Genomic DNA, 24,988 nt, shown 5'->3' on the forward strand with positions numbered 1-24,988 from the left:
GCTGCTTTTTCGTTACATAAAATGCTAATGAACTGAATGTGCAAAGCATTGCTTGGTGGTTTCAGATTAGTAGAAAAACAAACCATTAAAATTACTTTATAATATTCCCCATTAAGGAACTCCCCGCACACACAGATTTATTACATGTATTTACCTACTACATTTCTCCAGAAATGGCCCTCTGAGCTTGCCCCTTCGTTCAAACACATGTTGCTACCCTATGTCCACTCCATGGCTCCCTGCCAGGCTGGGCCTATCTCCTCAGCTGAGACAGAGCCCCCACATTCAGAGTCCTCTCAAATTCAGAAGCCCAGACAGAGTGTTCAGGTACCGGTTTCCTGTCCTCCCAACCATGTACACATGAACATCTAAAAGCTGGCATAGATGCATTCTCGAAAGCAGGAAGATTACGGGAAAGTCTCCATACTGAAGAGTGCGCCTCCAAAACCCCTGTTTCTTGCTCAGTGTGAGAATCCTGGTGACTGGGCTTGTATCTGCCACTCGGGAGACTGACTTAAGAGTTTTTCCTGGGAAAACTCACAAGCCCAAGAGAAAAGATCTAGCGACATTAACATCTGGAAGTGCCCTAACAGAAAGGTTAAGCCACATCACTAAATGACGATGCCCAAAAAAACTCCTACAGAGCTTTCAAACAACTTATGCCTCATTTTACATATGACTGAAAGCTTATCAGGACAGGACGTGACACCACAATGAAAAACAATACCAATGTCTCAGTGACCGAAGGCAACATTTATTTCCCCCTCGACCAAGCCCAAGGTGGATCTGGATGACTCTGCAGGAATCTGGCCTCCACAGTGCAGCTCAGCATCCCACACTGCAGCTTGGGTGACTGTGCCACCTCCACCTCCACACAGCATCAACCTCCACGGCAGGGGATACGGAAATCACTTCTGCTCACTTTCTACTGGCCAAACAAGTCACATGGAGGCAGAGAGCTTGATCTTCCCGTGTGCCCAGAAGGAGTGGACGGTTAGTATTAGAGATGCCTCTAATGCAAAAGCTGGGAACACGAGGCCTCCAAAACAAAAGCAAAAACCAAAACACAGAGAAAAAAAGGAAACAGAACTGCAAGGAACAGAGGAACACACTTAATGAGTTAGTATCTTCAGAGAGCTATAACAAGACAGGTTACTATCAAAAAACGGAGTTAAGGCTTAATATGTCCAGACTTTCTCTTTGGGACAACAGAAAAGTTTGGGGAAAGGATGGTGATGATGGTAGTATAAGCTGTGAATGTAACACCACTGAGTTATATGTTGAATGTGGTTAAAAGGGGACACTTTAGGTTGTACATATGATATTAGAATAAAAATTTTAGGATGTGGCCACATGTGAGCACCTTGGAGGCTCTCAGGAGGTAACTCCTAGGCACCCTGCAGCTCTAGCCTAGTTCACATTTGAGGCACACAGGCTCAGAGCACAGTAATTAGTATCAAGGGCTCATCATTGGACCATCCTTCTTCACTGGTCTTTGCCCTTGCAATTGGAGGATTGTTGCTGTTCCATTAGGAAATGTGGCAGAGCTCCCTGGCTAGGAACTCAGTACTCCCTCAGTTGTCATTTGTGTTCCTGAGGGCTACGGAGACACACAGGTTCTACGGTCATGGCAGCTGGCTTTGGAGTTCAGTGCCTTGTCAGTTGGTCCCAAGTTGGAAGTTCTGCTCCTGAGTGTGATGGAGTTGGACTCAGATGTGACCCTTCTACACATGCCTCTTCTATCCCTTTTACTGAACCTGTGGTTGGAGCTGGGGTTGGCGTATACCCCGGAGACCTGAATCTCTGGACAGGCCACGTGCCAGCTGGGACCTAAGCTTCAGCAGTTGCAACACCTACGCTCCGGTTCGCTCGACTTACCCAGGTCAGCTAAGAGGGAGGCAAAGACGGTCAATACCACAGCAGGGAACCGAGAGTGTCTACAACTCCAAGCTGAAGAATACCATCTATCAACCATGTGGAATCTAAGCCCCCTCTCAACTCAGAGGTGGAGTGGACATCGCCATCCCAGGGTCCACAGGATGGAGGAATAATATGGATTAGAGTGGACTTACTGCCATTCTGTAGCATTGATGTGGAGACAGTGGCCACGGTAGTTGCTGAGGGTGGGGAGAGGGAAGAAGAGATGTGATGAGGGGGCATTTTCAGGACTTGGAGTTGTCCTAAATGATATTGCAGGGACAGATGCTGGACATTATATATCCTGCCACAACCCATTGAATGTCCTGGGGACAAAGTATAAACTACAATGTAAATTATAATCCATGCAGTGCAGCAGTGCTCCAAGATGTATTTACCAAATGCAATGGATGTGCCGCAAAGATGAAGGAGCTTGTTGATGGGGGGGCGGGGCACGGTGTGGGATATGTGGGAACCTCTTACATATATTTATTTTTTATATATTTTTTGCTTTTTTCTTATATTTTTTAATGTAACATTTTTTGTGATCTATTTATCTTCAAAAAATATGATTAAAAAAAATTTTAGGGAAACGGATGTGGCTCAACCAATTGGGCTCCTGTATACCATAGAGGAGGTCCAGGGTTCGATGTCCAGGGCTTCCTGGTGAGGGCAGGCTGGCCCACGCGGAGTGCCGGCCCATGCAAGAATGCCACCTGCTTAGGAGTGCTGCCCTGCATGGGAAAGCTGCCCTGCGCAGGAATGCTGGCCGATGCAGAGACCTGCTGCAGCAAGATGACGCAACAAGAGACACAGAGGAGAGAAAATAAGATGTAGTAGAACAGGGAGTTGAGGAGGCACAAGAGAGTAATCACCTCTCTCCCACTCTGGAAGGTCCCCGGATCAGTTACCGGAGCCGCCTAATGAGAAGACAAGCAGACACAGAAGAGCACACAGCGAATGTACTAGACAGCAGACAACAGGGGGAACAGGGGGAATGCACGTGGGGGGAGAAATAAATAAAATAAATGTTTTAAAAAAAGAATAAAAATTTTTAAAGATCCAGGCAACTGCATAACACAAACAGTAAACCCTAAGTTAAACCATGGACTATTGTTACAACAGTACAATAATAGGGGGGCACTGTGTATTTTATGCATGATTTTCCTATAAACACACAACTTCACTAGGAGGGAGGGAGGGATGAAAAATGGGAAAATCGGAAGAATAGTCTAAGAGGTCTCATATCTGACTAGCAGGAGCACGAACAAAGCAAACATGAAAGGAAAGATATTGTCAAAAACTAATTCAAGAAAATTCCCAGATGTGAATGATAAAGGTTCCTTGATATATATGGCCCACCAAACACAATGGTCAAAAAAAAGACCTACATCACAGCAAAATACTGTGGTATTTTAAAATACGGGGGCAGAAAGAAGAGCCTAAAAGCTTCCAGAGAGGAACCACGCCCCAGAAAAAAAAAAAATCAGACTTATCAAGCACAATACTGGAAGCTCTAAGTCAGCATTGCAAATTATTTCCAAGCTGGAATTATATCCCCAGCTGAACTATCAATCAGGTATGATAACAGAATAATGCTATTTTCAGAGATGCGAAGCTATAACAAATTTATCTCCTATGCCCTCTTTCTAAGGCAACTCTACCAGAACAAGAAAGTGAACTAAGAAACTAGAAGCCATGGGATCCATAAAATAGAGAATCCAACACAGGGAAAAAACAAATGAAATTGGCAAGATGAAAAAATAAAGATCCCAGGAAGGAAAGTATACAGCAATTACAGTGATTAAGTAGCCCCAACTCAACTTAAAACCAAAAAAAAGGTGGTTGGTTGTCATTCTAAGCGCTCATTAGTTACCTTTTCTCTTCATTTTATAAAGCAGAAAAACAAATTAATTTGAAGACTACTCTTTTAAAGTGTCATATAATGTTTATTTCTCAGCAGTTATTTCAAACAATAAAAATCAAGACAAATGCAAACTCACATTACCAAAAGCACATTTGTCTACCGAAGGTTCCATTCTCCACCTGTTTCACCATTAGAATTTTGCTCTGGCTCTCTCTGTATCCACCCCTTGCAATACTCAGAGCTGCCAAACCTCTCAAAAGTGCTCTCTTCTTTACCTCCACTCACTCCCCACCTAAACATCCACAGGGTTCCAAATGTCTAAAAGTCTAGGGCCTCAGAGTTGGAAAGATGTTCACAGAAGCCCTGAAACCGCCAGATCCTTGAATATCCTACTCATGTAAGGTGACTGAGTGTTTCATTTCCAAGCGCTATGTGCCTTAAAAAGGCTGGCCTAGCGAGCTGAAACCCCACTGTGATTTCGGGTGTCTGCTTCCTGAATTTGCTGATCTAGGTCAGATGATATTTCAAGAGGACCCACTATTTGCTAGAATGGAAACCATTCTCTAGCCAAGGGCACAGCAACTGTTAATCTGATGTTTCTGTCTTTTCAAGTTAATAAGCATGTGAGACATTTATTTTCTCAGTATTATTTCTACAACATAAGTGTTCATTTTGCCAACATACCTATTATTTTCTAAGTAGCTTAAAAACTTATTTTCCAAAGGAAAAATTATTCCTTTGAACCTCAAATTAGTGTCCATGAGAAAGTATTGATTTTGCGACTTCTTTACTTAATATTAAACTGTTGTGGGCGATTAAGGCAGCATGCAAAGAATCTACCTTTCAGCAATGCCTGTAACACGGCCGCCTGAGCTGATACAACAATAGCTTAGGTCATCCTCCCCTTCTTTACAGAACCAGTTCCCGCCGAAAGTTCTTACCTCAAATCTGCCTCCCGCCCTAGCAACAGCAGTGGCCAATCCCAGACCGCCACCTATCCTTACCCACCACCCCCCCTCCTCCCTAGAGTATATATGCTCAGTCCCCTCAATAAAGTTTTGCAGCTTGATCAGAATACTGTCTTGCTGTCCTTCCTTGTGTCTCTCTTGTCCCATACCATTCTTTCCCTACTAGGATCCGGAGCTCCCGTTGATCGTCCCGCTGGCCGGGACATTAAACAATCAAGTAGACATTAACTTAAGCTGCAATCAAGTTTTAACAGTGTTTCTAGGATGAAAACGTAATTTCATGATATATTTATTTGATAATACAAATATTATGGATTCAATAATTCACCAATTCAAGAGAGAAAATTCTATGCCATTAATGCTTCATTTCTTAACACCAGGTCTCGTGTATCCAAAATTACTTACTTCCTTTAATATAAATACTATGTGATACAAACATGTCAGGTTTGTATGCATAAAAATACCCACCCCACCATTTGGACATGCTATGGTCTTTCCTAAATTGTATTTTTGCTGGGTCTCTCTGATGGACAGTCAAAAATATAAAGATAAAAAAATTTAAATTCTCCATAAAGTTGTAAAAAACATATAAAACGTACTTGTCAGTCCTTCCTACAACTGTAATAGCTTCATAATAACTCATCTAATTTCAGCCAGTATTGATAATGATTAAGTACAATTAAAGTAAAATTAAATTTTCACATGCCAAAGACCTGTAAGCTTGTGGATATTTAAACAATTTTGTTAATGTTTCATAGCTTACGGTGGCCTAGAGCTATCTACCCCCAGAAAAACATGTTCTTAAACGTGATCCATTCCTGTGGGTGTGAGCCCATTGTGAAAGGACCTTTGGGTACTCTGGTTAAGGTCTGGCCCAGCTTACTCAGGATGGGCCGCAGTCCTCCTACTGTAGGCCTTTTCTAAGGAAGCCACAGAGAAGACAGAAGCTGGAAGTCAACGCAACTCAGAAAAGCCAGGAGAGGCTGTGCATTGCAATGTTAGAGAAAAGACAAGGACCAGGATCGCCAGCAGCCAGCCCCAAAACAAAACAGTCTTCTGAGAGAGAGAAAGGATCATGTTGATGGCGCTTTACAATGCTGAGACCTCTAGCCTCAAACCATGAGTGAATAAATTCCAGTTGTTCAAGCCAACCCGATGCATAGCGCTTTGGCAGCTAGGAAACTAAAACGATCTCCAGGTTTTTCATTTTTATTTTTCAAAGCTTTTTATTTTAGAATATGTTCAAGTTTACAGGACAGTTACAAAAATAATGTAAACCCCATACAGAAAACTCCAATATACCCTCACCCCTCCCAGATATCCAGTCCCACCAATATTAACTTTTTCCCAATCTATCCATTTTCTGAACACTTGAGAGTAGATTGTATATACATCATGCTCCCTGAACACTTAATACTGCCATGTACACATTTATTAAGAACAAGGTTACTCAATTATGTGCAGTTATCAAGGTCAAGAAATTTAACATTCACATAAAGTCTATATTCCACTTTTTTTTACCACCTCATTAAAGTCCCCTTGAGTCTATTCCTTTCCTTTGCTAGATCATCCATCCAAGAGTATGTACTGCATGTAATTGTCATTGTCTCTTTAGTTGCTCTTTCTCTTGTTTTTAATTATGGAACATATATACAACAGAAGCCTTTCCCGTCTCAACCATTTCCAAGCATACCACCATTCAGTGAGATTAATCACATCCACGCTGCAGCACCCTCACCATCTTCCACGACTGAAGCTTTCCCAGCTCCCCAAACAGAAACCCTGTGCCCATTATGCACTAACTCCCTTTTCCCCGTCCCCTCTCCTAACAACCTGCACTCTAATTTCTGTTTCTGTTAGCTTGCATGGTATACAATATTTTCTTTGTAGTTATCATGGAACTTAAATTTAACATCTCAGGGGAGCGGATGTGGCTCAAACGGCTGAGCGCCTGCTTCCCACATGGGAGGTCCCAGTGCCTCCTAAACAAACAAACAAACAGCAAGCAAAACAAAAGAAAAAACCAGTTCGGGGAGCCGATATGGCTCAGAGGTTGAGCACTGGCTTCCCACACAGGAGGGTCTGGGTTCATCCCCAAACCTGGTACCCTAAAAAAAAACTTTTTTTTTAAATTAACAAATCTGTCTAATTTGCATTCATACCAATTTAATTTCCACAGTACACACTGTTCTTATACCCTCCATTCCCCCTCCTTTATGTACTGCTTGTCACAAATTACATCATGTTTATATATTACGAGTCTAAAACCACTGATTTATCATTACATTTTCTGTATCTGTCTTTTAGATCCTGTAGGAAGTTAAAAGTGGAGTTGCAAACCAAAAATACAATAGTACTGGCATGACTATTTACCCATGTTATTACCCGCATCAGAGATCTATATTTCTTCGTGTGGCTTTGATATATTGTCTATTATCCTTTCCTTTCAACCTACAAAATTCTCTTTAGGATTTCCTGCAGGGCCAGTTGAGTAGTGAGGTATTTCTGATGGTGTCCCACGGTTCCTTAGGCTCTTCACTTTTCTTCTTTCTTCTTTCTGTTCCTCAGACTAAATGATTTCAATTGTCTTATTTTCAAGTCTCTGACTCTTCTGCCAGGTCCAATCTGCTTTGAATGCCTTTAGAGAACTTTTAATTTCTGTTACTGTGGTCTTCAGCTTGGTTTGGTTCCTTTCCATAATTTCTATCTTCATATTGATATTCTTTTTGTGTTCATCTACCCTTTCCTTGATTTCCTTTAGTTTTTTGCCCAAGGTTTTCCTTTAGTTCTCTAAGTATATTCAGGACCTTTTTTTTTCAAGTCTTTGGCTGGGATGTCCTAGACTGGATCCTCCTCATTGATTTTTTCTAATGATTTAATTTTCCCCTTTGCAGGCCATTTTTCCTGGTTCTTTCTATGTTCCATAACCTTTTGTTGGAAACCTTGACATTTTGATATTTTAAGGCATTGTCACTGGCATTTAGACTCTGCAGCACCTCTTCCAGCTAGTCTTATGACTCAGTTTTCCTTAAATGCCAGAAGCTCAGAAAGAGGAGGAGGAAGAGGAAGGAGGAGGAGGGGAAAGGAAAACAAGCAAACGTTTTCCCCGGTCTTTGCAGATTGGCCTATGTAAGTGCTCTCTCCGTCAGGGCTTATCCACGCAATCGGTTGTAAGGAGAGCAGTTCCTGGTCGGCCAGCAGAGGGCCCTCCCTGGGCCTCTGCGCTCACGCTCTTGTCCGGGCACTGTGCGGGGCCCTGGGAACTCCCCCGGGTGTGTAGCTGTAACTGTCCCCTCCTTAGGAAGCATCCCCGCCGTCCAGGGCACTACACCGTGCGTCCCATGGCGGCACTCCCTGCCCCTGGCAGCACAGCCTGGCTGCTGTCCACAGCGCTCTGCAGAGAGCTCTGGGAGCTGCCTTCCCCCCGCGGGGCAAGCTCCAGGAAGGCAGGCCCTCAGCCTCCACCGGTGTGGGCCAGACACGTGCGCCCAGCATGGGCACAAGTTCCCTCGGGGTCCAGGACCAGGGACCCACACTGGGAACTGCCAAGCCAGGGCACCACGAGACCCCACCGCTTTTAAGAAGCCTTTTCCTTGATCTGGCACTTGTCCTGTTCCTGCAGTCCTTTAATTGTTTTCTGGAATCTGGAGAAAGTTGTTTCTGTCAATTCTTGCTGATTGTTCCAAGTTTCTGTGGGGAGGACAGACCTAAATCATTTCACTCTGTCATCTTGAGAGGGGCAGGGCCTGTCCAAATGTTTTTTAAAATACATATACACTTTATAATACTTTATGGCATAAAAAAATAAAAGGTTTCATATTTAAAGACAGCGTCTTGAATTTTTACAATTGCCATAATTTAAAACCTTATCTCGATGTATGAGAAAGCTGTTATTGCCACTGTTTTTCTCCATGACCATAACCGTTTCCACCACAGCAGCACGGGCTCTGACACCCAGTGGCACACAGAAGTGGGTGGATGATGTCACAGTCCCCTTCTTAAAGTGTGTTTTCTTCAAGGACTTTTCTAGGCACCAGCACTGGCCATTTTTAAAATAAGGTTCAACACTCTTGGAGTAGAGTAGGCTCCTTTACGTTATCACAGCTAAGCCAAGGCCACAGACACTGATGTGATAGGTCAAAAGTAAATCGCAGAGTCCCCAATATACATCTCTATAATGAATACCCACTGCACAAGGAATGAGCATGTCTAGGTACTAACTTTGACATTTGATAATCTGAATGTCAGTTTTCTTCACCTATAAAACAATGGTTTGTTTTTTTTTTAAAGATTTGTTTTATTTATTTCTCCCCCCCCCCCCACCCCATTGTCTGCTCTCTGTGTCCATTCGCTGTGTGTTCTTCTGTGTCTACTTGCATTCTTGTCATGTGGCACTGGGAAACTGCATCTCTTTTTTGTTGCATCACCTTGCTGTGTCCGCTCTCCCTCCATGTCTGCAGCACCACTTCTGGGCAGGCTGCACTTTTTTCGTGCTGGGTGGCTCTCCTTGTGGGGCGCACTCCTTGCATGTGGGGCTCCCCTACGTGGGGGACACCCCCGCGTGGCAGGGCACTCCTTGCACGCGACAACACTGTGCATGAGCCAGCTCCACACGGGTCAAGAGGCCCTGGATACTGAACCCTGGACTTCCTATATGATAGGCGGACACTCTATCAGTTGAGCCACAACTGCGTCCCATTTAGGATTTGATTCAAAGTCGAGTCATACTCCAAAGCTAAACGGACTTTTAGGTTCTGAGGCTCTTTACCACAGACTGTGGTAATTCATATCTTCTTTTCCCACTAACTTTGAGATCTAAATGATCCTTAATAAGAAGTGGACCCTAAGAATTTTGCTTTAAATCCTTGTGCCTCAGAAACACTTGTTCAGTGTATCTGCCAGGACATAAGAGGATCTTCATAAATCTTAGAAAATAATAATAGCAAGTCATTCTTTTGCCAACCACATAAACTCCAAGGTGTCTGATCTGGAATTCAGGATGGTCATAATCTGACCTCGACTCAACTTTCCCAACCTTTATTCTCCAATGATTCCCTTGCTGCTCCTAAAGCTAACTCAAGAATTCAAAGGGGGCACATCTACTGGAAATAATCTCTCTAAGTTTCCATGGCACTTCATCTGTATTTTCACTTGTCATTTCTGCCTGAATTTGAGCTATGTATATGGCAGGACTTATCTCCCTAACCAGTGTGAGTCATAAAATGATTCTGCTTTATATTCCATGCCATGTCTAGAATATAGAAGGTTCACTAAATACATGACCAGTGAATGACTTTCTGGGTATGTCCGACAGTGGTGTATAAAATTAAGTTCCTCCCATCGGCATATGCCTTTCTGTAATCAGCATCGTAGCTCACACGGGGAAGAAACACCCTCCTCGGCCACAGCAGAGAGCCACCTCCCTCACAGATGCCCGATGGTCACAAACAAGGATGGCCTGTGCTGATGAGAAGCTGCCCCGGTGCATCTGACAGATTCCTAAAGGACATCATACAGGCTGGGACAGAAACCACTGTCAACCACTTCTCACACCACCCAGCCACTTGGTGCCCTGGGACAGCTAAGTGTCTTGGCTCTAACACAAGATCCATAGAACTCTGTGCTCCTGATCTGTGGGAGATATTTCATGAAAAGCATTGCTCCACCTTGGCAGCGCTTATTTTTTATCTAGCAGGATTCTGATTGCCCTGAAATCTCAAAGTATTCTACCTACACCTTTTTTTAGGGTTTTTAACTACCTTCCAGATGCCCTGAGCCCAGACCTTTACCCAGTCTCTGTATCCTCCAGTCCATAAAAAACACTCAATGAATACTGACTGAATGAGGTGAAGTCTCTATACGAGTAAATGCCTTGAGGTTGTGCAGCAAATGAGGTAAGAATTCCCGTGGCATTGCTGGAACATGGTTCACACACGCACTGATTTCGGTGTGCTTCATTCATGTGCAGAAAATCCCGAGGTAGAGTTAATAAGCCCCCATTTTACAGATGAAAATATTGTGGTTCAAAGACATGAAGAGATTTGCCCAGAATGAGGTGTCAGGTCTTGAATCCCAGCATTCTCATCATCGCTCAGGTATCACTGCAATGTACTTGATGGGAAGTGTCATTTTTATATTAAACAGAAAACATCTAAAACCCAATGGCTACTCATCCCTGAATCCACAAATTACAAAGGACATCTGCCCCAAATGTCGTGCATGGCTCTGTCACTTTCCTAAAAACAAGGGGAAAGTAGGGGGAGGGACTTTCCTTGGCTGCTTCTGTCAGCCACTAGTACAAATAAATCTGGATCTGCCAGAGAACAAAAGAAATATAAATAAGAAACAAAATTAGAGGCAGAAAGCATTACTTTTTTTAAGCTCCCATTACTAATACAAAGTCCCAATTTTCTAAATTAAATGCAGATACCAAAAGTATCATAGCATCAGTATAGCACTCTGTTCATCGCAAGCACGCATTAAAACAGTGCTACATAAATGCATGAAGCTATTTTGGGGGCACCGTAAATGAGGCACTTTATCATCTGGAATGTCTACCTAGAGGTGGACTCTTTTCCTAAAACAGAAAAGCCCCGTAAATTTAAACAAAAGTATTTTTTTAAAAATCAAGCACCCTATTTCTTAGCCAAGACGATTTCATTATACTGCATGCAAAGCCAAAATATAGGATTTGGATGAAAAATGCATAATTGTACTTTGAGCCAGTTTTAAGGTTTGTTCATAACCTCTACAGTTTCCACATTCTTTCTCCGCGCAATAATTAAAAAGGCTCAGTGGGCTCGGTCCCATTTGCTAGGAGTCTGAAGGCATGAGAAGTATGTAGCATTTATATAACAGGAAATATCTAAAAGCATTCTGCTGAGATTTCCTTCCCCCACACCCCCTTCCACACCCATTCCTTAAACTGCCTTCAAAAGGCCTGCTGTGTTTTTTAAAAATTAAACGTCAGTTACCAACAGAAATAGTGCCCCTACCCCTTCATTTGTTCAGACACCACCTCCCCACTCGAGTCGTATTTAGCCTGGCTCACATAGTTTCTCAAGCCCAGCACCTGACCCTTAAGGCTCAAGTATTTTAATGCCGAGCAGGTCAAACATGCTTTTCTGTTGTTATCAGGGTGGAATTTGGGAGGAAGAGAAGAAAGCGAACCAACTCGGCTTTCCATTCTCTACATACCAAACCCCACTCAAGAGGCACTTACAACATCTGACATGAATGTAGCCCTGACTCTCCATGTCAGGAAGGGCCCTTTCGCCCTTCTCTGCCCTCTTTAGCCCTGGCTCCCTGACCCACCCTCAAATTAACTGCACACAGCCATGGTTTGAATTCCCGTGGCAGTTTACAACCCAGTAAGTGCAAGCCTCTGAAACACACAGACTATAAAATGCATGGGCCAAAAATGTTCGTATGTGATCTATCTGAGGCGCAGATTTTTAATACGGTGCTTAAATGAGCCTAACAATAGGTTATTAGTCCTTGGGTTTATTAAATGCCCCCAATGTGCCTTTTTTGCAGGATACTACGGCTCAAGAAAAACGATGACGGTAACGACACTGGAAGGTGCCACCCAGAACTGGCACAGAGCCAGCGGTAATCTGCCTGGCCTTTCAAAGGCATCTCTCCATGTGCCCCAGAAACCAGCTGATGTCAAGGAGTGCCCAGAAGATTTGGCTCCATCGAGAGCATCCTCCTCACAGGTGGGTTAAGCTGGCCTACATCCAATTCCCAGCCTAGCCCACAAAGGAAGGACCTACTTCTCTGCCATCGTCAAAGCTGTACATATCACAAGGCTTTTCTCCCGTGGCATAGACTGGCTTAGGCGTTTCCCAAGATAGTCTTGTAAGCAAAAAGCAGAAATCCCTAACTTCACGTCTAACCTCCCCTGCCTTCTAAAGACCACTCCCAATCTCTTCTTCTTGTGCCTGCCATTATGTAAAAAAAAAAAAAAAAAGGGTCAAATCATATAAATGCAGAGGACACTAATCTGCATCAAGTCATAACATTTTCTAAGTAAAAGGACAGGGAGATTGTAAAATCTCACTGGGGGCAGAGAGCAGATCTTCTATCTGGACCTTCTTAATTGTTGCTCACAGAAATTTTGTCCAAACTGTAAGAGAGAATTTTAATTTAGGTTCTCTTTCTTTATTACCCTCAAAAACTCTAAAAGTACCACTTTGTTAAAATGAGTCAATCTCAACTGAATACAGTAATTCAGGAACTTGGCTAAACTGTCCATATGAACACTAAATACATTTTTATTCAAAATTAACACAACCTGTATATTATAATGCAAACCACCTCCACTAATCTTACCACCATATTTGATGATTCAATTCTATATATAATTATGCTCTAAAATTATAAGGCACCCAAGAGCTAGATTATAAGTCAGTTTTGTATTATGACCTAGAAAATGCCTGCCAACTCTTCACAAAATTGAAGGTATCTCCGTTAATTTTAATAACTTTGAGCACCATGAGCACATAATAACACAATCAAGACAAAGGATACTTCCAGTGTAATTTGGCAATGACTTATAACTTGGGTCAAGTAAAAAAGCCAAAACAAACAGCAAACGAAAGGCAAGAGAGGCAGATCCTAACTCACATTGGGGTTATGCTCCAAAAGCTCAACGTGAATCAGCTGTTTAGGCTCAGGTTATTCATGTGGTTAGGCCCCAAACCAGAACACACAAGTCTCTTACTTTAAGGTTTACCTAAATTGAGTTTTCTGGATCCTTCCCGTCATATGGCAGGCTTTTTTTATTTTTTGCTTGTATTGAAAAACAGGTTTCCCAGCTCCAGTCCACTCATGAACGGTGATTCCTGCAGCCCAAGGCTGGAGAAGCAAGGAGTGTCGTGTGTGGACTAGAGTAAGGAGTTACTGCCTGTCAGTACAACCCCGTTCACTCGGAATAATATACATCTCCCCAGACACTTATTTTCTTTTAAATGTTGCATTCAAAAAATATGAGGTCCCCATATATCCCCACCCCATCCCTCCCACATCAACAACCTCTTCCATCATCGCGGCACATCCACTGCACCTGCGAATACATTCTGGAGCACCACTGCACGCACGGCCAGTGGTCCACACTGTAGTCCACACTTATTCCTAATCTCCATGTGGCCACTAGGATGAGCCAGCCTGCTTTCCTTTTATGGTTACCACTTTTTCTGACTCCAGACTTTTCCTCCTTTACTAGTTCACTGAGGAAACAGTCTTACAGCTTTGCTTCTGGCCTCTCTTTTGCCCTAATGCCAAGCATGGTTTGTTTTTTTTACCGCAAAAATCACTAAAGGAAAAGAGCTCCTTTCTCTGAAGCCATCCCATCACGTATTCTATAGAAAAGAGGGGACGGGAAACAGACTTGGCCCAGTGGATAGAGCATCCGCCTACCACATGGGAGGTCCGTGGTTCAAACCCTGGGCCTCCTTGACCCGTGTGGAGCTGACCCACGCGCAGTGCTGATGCACGCAAGGAGTGCCCTGCCACGCAGGGGTGTCCCCGCGGATGGGAGCCCCACATGCAAGGAGTGCACCCCATAAGGAGAGCCGCCCAGCGCGAAAGCAAGTGCAGCCTGCCCAGGAATGGTGCCGCACACACGGAGAGCTGACACAGCAAGATGACGCAACAAAAAGAAACACAGATTCCCAGTGCTGCTGACAAGAACAGAAGCAGACACAGAAGAACACACAGTGAATGGACACAGAGAGCAGACAAATGAGGTGGGGGAGGGGAGGGGAGAGAAATAAAAATAAATCTTTTTAAAAAAATTTAAAAAAGAGGGGAGAGCAGATGTAGCTCAAGCGGTTAGACACCTGCTTCCCAGGTAGGAGGACCTGGGTCCAATTCCCATTACCTCCTAAAAGCAAGCAAACAAACAAACAAGAACCGACTGTCATTGGGGACAGATGTAGCTCAGTGGTTGAATGCCTGCTTCCCATGTACAAGGTCCTGGGCTCAATCCCCAGGAACTCCTTAAAAAAAAAAAAAATACTATAAGAATTAAACACAGGAAATAACGATTCCACCTGGAACACAAAAGAGGAATGCATTTAGAAAGCAAAAGCCGCCACCAAGCACAAGTTCTAGAAACCCAAGATAACCACTAAATGAGATGAACTAGAGGAGGAGAAAAGATACAGGCTCTAGTGGCGGGGAGGAAGGAGTCAGACGGCCCAGGGGCGGGTGAGGACAAGAGTTGGGGAACAGTACTAAGGGGTTTCCCATGTGACAGACAACCTGAGATTCCCACAAAAGCGGCTACCAAGTCTGCAGACCAGAAACAAGCAGAGGAAGATGAGGCGATGCCAGGCAAGGGGCAGCCGAGGAACAAGCTGCCATACAGAGTGACGTGTCGCAGGCACTTGTTCACAGGGAAGAGAGCGGAGGGTGTGGGATCAAGCTGGACAGAGACAACCCGAATGGCTGATAATGGTGGCTGAGGGAAAGGCAGAGAACATTTAATACAGATGGTCCTCGCTTTGCATGCTAGTGTAGGACAATAAAAACGACCGAGCAGGCTGAAACTGTGCAAGGTGGTCTTAAAAACTATTGAGAAAAAATAAAAAACTATTGAGAAAAATTACAATTTTCTATGACCTTTAAAACTTTCTGTCAAAGCACTGTGGGGAAAAAAACTTGGGAATAACTCTTCTCTGTCAGTTCTGAATGTATATGGAAACGGAAGAGTAAAACTGATATATATTTAGTATACTGCAATTTAATACATTAGAAACATTAAGAATTAAAGTGTTCTATTTCTTTGTAGACTTGAAAGTAATCTGAACAGAGGATGCCTTCTTCATGGCTTATAAACTAGCAATCAGGAGCAAGCATCTTTTATACCATACCAAGGTTGTAAAAGGTATAGTCCCTTCCAAGTCTGCATTAAAGTTATCAACATTTTCTCCTTTCTGCTCTCAGTGTCATGAACCCAACAGTTCCTTCACAGTGAGGTTTTATGCCAGCATTGCTTCCTCAGGCATCCTTTGTCACAGACACTTTCCGCTTTATGCACTGAAGGTTGCCTTCACCAAGTTCCTAAGCTACATGTCTAATAGCTCTCAGATGGCAGCCAGGTCAACACTCATGTGGTCAACTCTTTCTCCTACAACTCCATTTACACTCAATTCAAATCCTGCAAAGTTACCTGAACGGTGCCATAAAGTTCCTGCCATCCTGCACGTGTTACTTGCCTATACTTCCTGCCATGGTGCTGAACGCCTTCATGTGCATGCTTTACGTAATACTGACTCTCAAACTCTGCTAAATTGTATATCAACAGCTGTAGCATCAATGGCCCATCCAGAAGTCTGCCTAAGATAGGCTTTAAAAGGTGAAATAACCCCTTGCTTTATTGGCTGGATTAATGAAATTGTGTTTTGTAGTAAAAAGCAAATTTTCACATTTTCATTAAGTAAGTCCCCAAGAGAATCAAATGACATGGAGCATTATCCAACAGTAGACGGTGCTTTGAAAGTTAAATTATTTTGCCTGACACTGGACAGAATATGACTGCAAGCAGTTTGAAAACAATTATCGTAACCTATGATCTTTTATGTGCATGCCAAATCACTGGTAGAGATGCTCTGTCATGATTTTTTAATGTTCTGGTAAGCACAGACTTTAATTTAAAGTCATCCTTTGCATTGCCTCCTAATAAGAGTTTGCAATCTTATTTATATCATTTCGTGCATAAATTCTTGATGGGGTTGCCTTCCAAATACCTGTCTCATAAATATTAAATATCTGATGAATATCCTGCTCACCTGCCTTAACTAATGCTTAGAATTTGGATGCAAATTTCACAGCAGCATCCTTAAGTGTGCAACAGCTTTGGAGGAGAGTTCAACATTTATCAATTCACGCCAACATCTGAAATGATTAAACCAGTCTTTATTAGCAATATTTCTTCTTAAGTTTCCTTGTAATTACTGTTTTCTTTATGCGGCAACTCACTTTAACACACTGGCCTGAATGAGAGCCAAACTGATTGGGTTGTTGGTTGTTTTTTAATTACTGTCCTTAGCCCAAAGCAGAAGTAAACACTCTATTTCAACCACAGCAGCTTTCTGTTTCTAGGTACAATTTAAACTAAAAGATGCTGAAGCAATTTTCCCACGTTTTAATTTTCATCAGATTTTTCAACATGGTTCGTATCACAGCTCGTGCAGGCCTAGCTCTCTTCCCACATTTGTCTTGCTGTCACCATTTTCAAATCTCGCTAATCACTTCAAAGTTCACTTCTAGCTTATCGCTTCACTGCACTTTCATCTTTGTTTTCCGATTCCCTCTCTTGATTATCCATTACTGTAAAATGTTGTCTGGCTTTAACACTGGGAGACAAGGAGGCAATAAAACCACATGCTTTTTTTTTTTTGCTGTGTGCGGATGAACTGAGTAAAGACATCCAGTGACCGATCATGGACAGAGCTGTAAAGAGTGGTGTGGGTTGTCATCGATCCCGATGCACATGTGTTAGTTATGCAGTGATCTGTGGGCTAAAGAGCCAAGAGCAAAATCAGGACTCTCTGCAATTACAGGCCATAAACTGTGGTAACTGAAAGTAGGACCACGTTGCTAAAGGCCTGGTGTTCCTTAACTAAACCATAACTGGGATTTGTGCATCTCAGAATCATGTAGTGAGGACTGCCTTATTTCAGTCCAGTCCTTACTTAAAAATTATTTAGCCAATTTAGGCTACAGATTTTAATATCTAATCAAAACAATAAAACTTTAGAGAAAAATAAACAGGAACCCTAAGCCCTGATCAAATAAGGAGAAATTAAATCTATAAATAAGACATAAAAATAGGAGAGGAAAATAAGGCGTTATAAAATTTATCTTTAAAGTACAACATTGTCGAAATTAATTTACTCTGATTCAAGTTTTTTAAAAAAGAAATTCTATGAGAAGAATCTTTGTAGCAGTACTAATGGTAGCTATATAAAACTGAATTTCCCAACACAGTCTCCAAACACATAAAAAGACAATTAAAATAGGCAAGAACAAATAAAACTACATAAAACCCATGCCCACAGGATAAGATGACACAGATAATTTCAAATTATCTATAAGTAAAAAATAAACTCCGAATCCTAGGCAAGCTACTGTCAGTTCTGCTGTTAACATTGTTTTGAAAATGCAATTGTTTTAGTGTGACTAACATATAAGGAAACAACTTGAACATAAGAATTTTGCGTTTGCTTATGCACAATTTGATCTGTAAGAAACACTAGGTGAATGCAGAAAAGTGCACCCAGCTGAAGGAGTACACAAAACATATGTATACTCACAGTTCAAATGTCTACCAGCTCATCCCACTCACTGTGCCCATCCACCTCTCGTGCTGGATGGTGTTTCTAGGGCTTTCTATCCAATTTCAGATAGCCCTCTCTCTACCGCCTCACAGGAAACTCACAAGTTGCCACACGCAAACTTGAGGTTTCTCTCCATATTCATTGTGGTATTATATTTTTTAACTATTTAACATATATAAAACACTGCTACAGTTTTTATTAGGTTATCTTTTTTTTTTAATGTGTCACCATCTGTATTAGTTAGCCAAAGTGGTGCTGATTCAGAATACCAGAACTCTGTTGGCTTTTATAAAGGGTATTTTTTTGGGTTAGAAGCTCAGTCACAAGGCCCTAAAGAGTCCAATTCAAGGTACCGTAAGAGGCACGTTTCCACCCCGTTGCCACGTGTGGGTGCCAGAAGGCAGCGCTGTCTCGAGGGCTCAGCCTTCCTCCTCCTGAGGCTCCGTGCTCCCAGCTTCTTCCAATCTCAGCCACAGAATGGGACACGTCGTCTCTCTCTGGGCTCAGCTGCTCCGCCCTCTCCACAGGGCCAGCTGTAAACTGGCAGGCGAACAGCTCCTCTCTCTTCCCGTGGTCTCTGCATGCACCTGCTTCTCCGTGAGTTTACTTCCCCGGCTCCAGGATCAAATCTCCAACTGACCCCTGTGCTACGTCGTTTTCTCAACCTCCAAGTGATGTGGCCCAATCAAAGCCTTGATCATCATTTAATCCAGCGTAAGTGAAGCCTCTGAACCCAGTCCAATCTAATACGCCCACAGGGACAGACCAGTTCACAAACACAAGCCAGTATCTATTTTTGGGATTCATCAACAATATCAAACTGCTACACCATCTTTTTGAACCATGCCTCAAACCCCTTTTTTCCCATAAGCTCTGTGGCTTTTAGTTTGTGATTTTGCACAGCACAATTTATAAAGATGCATATGTGCATTGTTCCAGAAGTGACTAAATCGCATGCTTCTGCTGCAAGACAGGAGCAAGGGAATTCCAGGAAAAACAATGGAAGAAAGAAGGTAGGAGCTAGCTGTAGTTTTAAGAGTAATCTAAAGTTATTTCCTGAAAGAGAAAATCCATGGAAATGTGAAAATACTGGAAGAGAGGAGGGAGGGTGAGGGGATGGTGCAGCAGACTACAGAGAAGAACTTAGGACTGCAGGAGGCGTTTCTGAGAAGGCAGCGATGGGAGGAAAGGAGAGGCGTCCTTCAGAACCTGGGCCAGCTGGAGATTAAGTTGAGGCTGCATCTTTGGCAGAATCTGGTACCAGGTGAGTGGAGTACAGTCTGTTGCAATTACCAGAAATGGTTTTATAAATGAGTAAGGAGTACTTTTTTTGGAGGAATTGTGATATGCTTTTTAGAAAATACTTAAATTGCTTTTAAGAGATCTATGAATATGGAACCTAAAGTTATTTCTGATAAGGCCTTAGAAGGAAATGATGAAACTATTATTGGAAACTGGAGGAAAGCTAATCCGTGTTTGAAAATTGCAGAGAACTTAGCGAGATTGATTCCTGATGTTACATGGAAGGCAGAATTTGAAAATGACGAGCTTGGACATTTAGCTGAAGAGCTTTCCAAAGTAACTGGAAATGCAGCCTGGCTTCTCCTTCCAGCTTATAGCAAACTGAAAAGAGGAAAGAGATAAGCTGAGAACTGAATTGTTGGGCACGAAGAAACCACAGACTGATTCCAGAACTCCCAAGCTCTGGAAATCAAGCCCCCAGATAATAGTGCCCATTTGAAGAATGAACTACACTTGGAACTTAGAAGTCAAGATTGAAAATGCAGTTATCCAGGAGAGACTTGTGGAAAGTCTTACTGTCTGACGCCTTGGACCCCTGCTTCCTGCATGGTAAACCAACCAGCTTTTTGAGACATCTGTATGAACAAAACCACTGTCAGTCTGGACTAAAAGGGACACGGAAGGGAGAGATGGAAGGGAAATGGCTGTAAGAGGAAAACCATGGACGCTGAGGTCTGGAATTAAGACCTCTCCTGGGGCGAAGAGGAGGGACCCTCACTCGTGTATGGAGAGGAGGCACTGGTCCCAGCACTCGAAGAGAGTGGCTGTTCCAGCCAGCTGGCCAGGGAGAGTGTGGCGCCCAGGGCACAGGGAGGGTGAAGCGCATTCCTCCGTGTTTGGGTAGCGTGAGGTCAACACCCCACTCCTCGTGGGGGGTGGGGTGGGCCTGTTTCCCACAGTCTGGGGAGAGTGAGGCTGCCACCCCACTGCTGAGGGAGGGGGATAGCCTGTTCCTCATAGATTAGGGGAAACCACGTCACCACCTCGCTGTTCTATACAACACTGCACTAAATGGGCTGAGCCGTATCCCAGAGACTGGGGGGATTGGGCCATCACCTCGGTGTTCTCGGAGGGTGAGGTCTGGAGCCAACTCATCACCCAGATGCTTCAAGAGGGTGAAACCAAGACAAGAGCTGTGGGGCAAGCCAGTGTAAAGGGTGGGAGCACACGAGGCCCTGGAGAGAAGGGAAGCCGTCACCTTAAGAATGGCTCTCAGACTTTCAAACCTAACGGAGACTGTCCTGGAGGATCTGGCACTACGGGGGACTGGTGACACGTTTCCCTCCAAAATTCTCCTTGTGGTAATGCAAATGTTCATCCTCTAGCTATGCCTCACTTGTGTACTGGAAGCAGATAATTTGCTCTGTAAGTTTCACAGGTCTACAAGACAGAGGGGACATTTTGACCAAGACAAACTGTATTTCTATAACTATGATGTGATTTTGTTCTTAGTATTGCTAACTAAAAGGTTTTAACATTTTGGGGGATACTATAATATCTTTTTAGGATTCAGAAAATAGAGTATGACAGCTTGAGATTAGTTTTGTGAATCCCAAAAAGAGAAAGATTATGTTTGTCAACTAATCTTTTCCTTTGGGTATGATACCCTTTGACTGCATTACATTCATCTGAGATGTCTTTGATTAAATTAACTGTGAAGATTAGGGCTTTGGGAAGCGGATGTGGCTCAAGCGATTGGGCTTCTGCCTACCACACAGGCGTTCCCTGGTTTGGTTCCTGGTGCTTCCTAAGGAAGAGAGCAAGCTGGCACGACAGGCAGAAGGCGTAGCAAGCTGACATACCAAGAGACACAAGAAGAAAAACATAATGAGAGACACAACAAAGCAGGGAATGGAGGTAGCTCAAGCGATTAGGTGCCTGCCTCCCATATCAGAGTCCCAGGTTCAGTTCCTGATGCTTGCTAAAGAAAAAGGAAGCCAAAGAGACACAGCAAGTACAAATAATGAGGGGGTGGAGAAGGAGAAATAAATAATTTAATTTAATATTTTAAAAAGATTAGGGCTTTGATTCAGCTGAGTCCCCACCCCCTTGGTGGGCCGGAACAGACACTCACTCAAGAAGACACTCAGGAAACGAGAGAACGCTGTCATTTTTTTTTTCCTGGGGACCCAAGAAAAGATGAGCTATTACCCCGACAGCTTACAGCTGTTCCTGGGAAGAAAGTCGAGACCGATATAGGAAGCCCTGAGAGACGAGCCCTCTGCCAGCCCACAGCTGAGCTCAGGGAGAAGCTGGGCCCACGGGCCTCAAGAGGAAGAGGAAGCCAGAGGGGAGGCTCGTATTGACCGCCGTCTTGCTCTAACAGGGGCAGCAAACTTTGTGAGAAAGTACCTCTTACGGTACCCTGAGCTGGACTTTCCACGGCCTTGGGACTGTAAGCTTTCTACCCAAAATAAATACCCTCTATAAAAGCCAACAGATTTCTGGTACTTCGCACTGGCACCCCTTTGGCAGACTAATATAGAAAGTTGAAGAGGAAAGAATCAAGAATGGAAATTTAAGATCCTGCAAGAGAAACAGCTATTTTTGAAAGTTGAGGAAAAGAAGGTGGAAGGGGTGGCTGGGCAGGGGACAGGGGTGATCTGGGTACAGTGACGGGACTGGGTTCCACAGTGCTGGAGAGTGAAGGGGAGTAGGTCGTGGGAGGTTGGACTATCCGTGGAACTGGGGAGGGCTGGAGGAAAGAATAGGTAAACTGGGGATCTGTAGGTCTGTGGTTAAACTACAGTTGTGGGGATGTTCTTTGGGCCAATATGGCAGGGGAAGTTACTGGTGCAGGGCATCAGTAGGGACATGCAGGACAGGGCTCATCTGGGAGCTGCTGCTCTGATATACAAAAATGTTCATCTTGTCATAGTGTGTTATCTCAGTGGGTGGAGACCCACACAGTAAACAAGAAAATACTGAATTCCCATCATGGCGAGTCCTGCCATGTTCTCAATCAGAGGGGCAAGACTCTCTCAAAAGCACAGGTAGTGCCTAATAAAAGAAAACAGACCAATACGTCAGGTCCTCGATACTATTACATGTAACTATGAACCTTATTCTTCAAAAACTGAAACTTACTGGTTACCACAGGTTCTGAGGGAAGGGGGTGGAAAGAATAGAAGAGATGGAACGTAGGGCACTTTTAGGGCATTGGAATTGTCTGCTGGATCTTGCGATGACAGGGACAGGCCATTTTAAATTTTGTCAAAACCTATATAAAGTGGACGGTGCAAAATGTGACCCATAATATAAACCACTGACCATGGTAAGCAGCAATGCTTCAATATCTGTACATCAATTGTAACAAATGTACCATACACACGTAAATGTTATTAATAAAGAAGAGTAGGAGAGGGGAAAGGGGTAGGGCATGTGGGAATCCCCTATATTTTCTATGTGACTTTTCTATAACCTTAAGCTTCTTTGAAGATAAAGTGGGGGAAAAAATAAGACACTGAGGGAACATATGGAAGAAACTGTCGCAGTACATAAAAGATAACAGATCTTACGGTGATGAAATACACAATGAAAAAATTTTTTACTTTTTATTTTTGTATTTTATTTGTATTTTGGTTATTTTATTTATTTTTTGGCTTTGTTTTTGGGGAAGTTTTGGATCACAGAAGGGTCACAAATGTGGCAGGGGAGATCACTGGTATGGGGTATCAGTGATGGGCAGACATGTGGGGAGGGGTACACCTGGGGCATGTCTCTGTGGTATATGAACATGTCCAAGTGGTCATGGTGCATTGTCTCAGTAGGTGGAGACCCACACAATAACCAAAAGAATACTGAATTCCCATCCTGGGAAGTCCCGCTACATACTCTAGTATATTCGGGGGCAAGAACCCCTGAATACATGGGCAGTGCCTAGCGAAGGCCAGACCGTTATGCCAGTCCCTTGACATTGATGGTTGCAGTTAGGAACCTTGTTCTTGTGAAATTGAAACTTAGCCTAGTAAAATATAGGGTTTAAGATATATTTAGGGGATTTGAATCTCTGGTCTGACAATGTGATAGCCAGGTCCTGAGCCTCAACAGACTCCAGCACCTACAATCTGATTTATTGGACTTACCACACTCAGCTAAGATGGAGTTGAAGAAGGACAATCACCACACCATTGAGCCTAGAGTGATTACAACTGAAAATGGGAGGATTGCATCCAGCATCCATGTGGAATCTGAGCCTCCTCTTGACATAGAGGTGCAATGGACACAACCAATCCAATGTCCACATAGAAGAGGTGGCATTGGATTGGGAAAAGTGGACATGGTGGACGATGGGTATGGGGAAAGGCAGTAAGAGATAAGAGGTAGAGGCGTCTTTGGGACATGGAGCTGCCCTGGATGGTGCCTCAGAGGTAATCACCGGACATCGTGGATCCTCACAGGGCCCACTGGATGGAATGGAGGAGAGTATGGGCCATGATGTGGACCATTGTCTATGAGGTGCAGAGGTGCCCAAAGATGTACTTACCAAATCCAATGGATGTGCCATGATGATGGGAACGAGTGTTGTTGGGGGGGGAGAGGGGGGGTGGGGGGGTGGGGTTGAATGGGACCTCACATATATATATATTTTTAATGTAATATTATTACAAAGTCAATTAAAATATATATATATATTGCCTAAGAGTTACCTCCCGAAAGCCTCCTTGTTGCACAAAAGTGGCCTCTCTCTAAACCAAACTCAGGATATAAACGTACTACCTCCCGCCCCCTCATTCTGGGACAGGACTCCAGGGGATGAGGATGAGCCTCCCTGGCACTGAGGGATAGTTACCAAGCACTGACTAGCAATGCATTCAGAAAAAGACCTTGAGCAAAAGGGGGAATGTGGGCAAGCTGCCGATGCCTTGTTAGACGTAGGAAAACCTCTCTAACTATAAGGCATTTGGGGTTCCACCCAAAATGGCGCCGGGGCATGCCCAGGCATGTCCCTCGGAAATCTGCCTTCCCCCCAGCAACTAGAGCGCATGAACCAATCAGCCTCGCTAAATTAGCATAGCCAGTAAGCTGCTTGCACATTGTCTCACGTTCTATAAAAGCTACTACACTTTCTCAATAAATCAGACCTGCGCCACCAGCCTACGTCTCCAGAGTGGTTACTGTGTGTTGTCTTGCTCTGTTTGTCCTTACCTCTTCGGGAGCGGCGCCACTGGACGGCACCGCAACAGGGGAAATATTAAATACAAATGAATTTTTACAGCTAAGAGATTTCAAAGAGGAGGTCATTCCAGAGATTATGCATATGCACATCTCAGCAGGATCTCACTGAGTGCACAGTAAACAGTGCCTCAAAGAGGGGGTCACCTGAAGGCTCTAGAGACATCAGACACTATAAGCAGGGCAGACAGTTCAGGAATTTGGCACCGGTTAATGGGCCTTTGTTTGGAATATATGCTCCCCAGTGTAACAGAGCTAGACTCATTCATAATTTCCCTCCACATGGCTCTTCTGCCTCTCTTATTTGAACCTATAATTAGCACTATACTCAGTAAATATATGTCCCAGAGACAAACCTTCTGTCTGTTCATATGCCAGTTGAGCCCTGAATCTCAGCAGACTTGCAACACCTA

At 43.6% G+C, this 24,988-nt stretch overlaps 1 protein-coding gene across 1 annotated transcript in view; it reads right to left on the minus strand.

Moving 5' to 3' along the window:
* WWC2 (WW and C2 domain containing 2) overlaps positions 1–24,988 on the minus strand; it is a 246,619-nt gene that overhangs the window by 145,691 nt on the left and 75,940 nt on the right. The window lies entirely within an intron of this gene.

The sequence above is a fragment of the Dasypus novemcinctus genome, chromosome 1 (genome assembly GCF_030445035.2).
Source record: "Dasypus novemcinctus isolate mDasNov1 chromosome 1, mDasNov1.1.hap2, whole genome shotgun sequence".
NCBI lineage: Eukaryota > Metazoa > Chordata > Mammalia > Cingulata > Dasypodidae > Dasypus > Dasypus novemcinctus.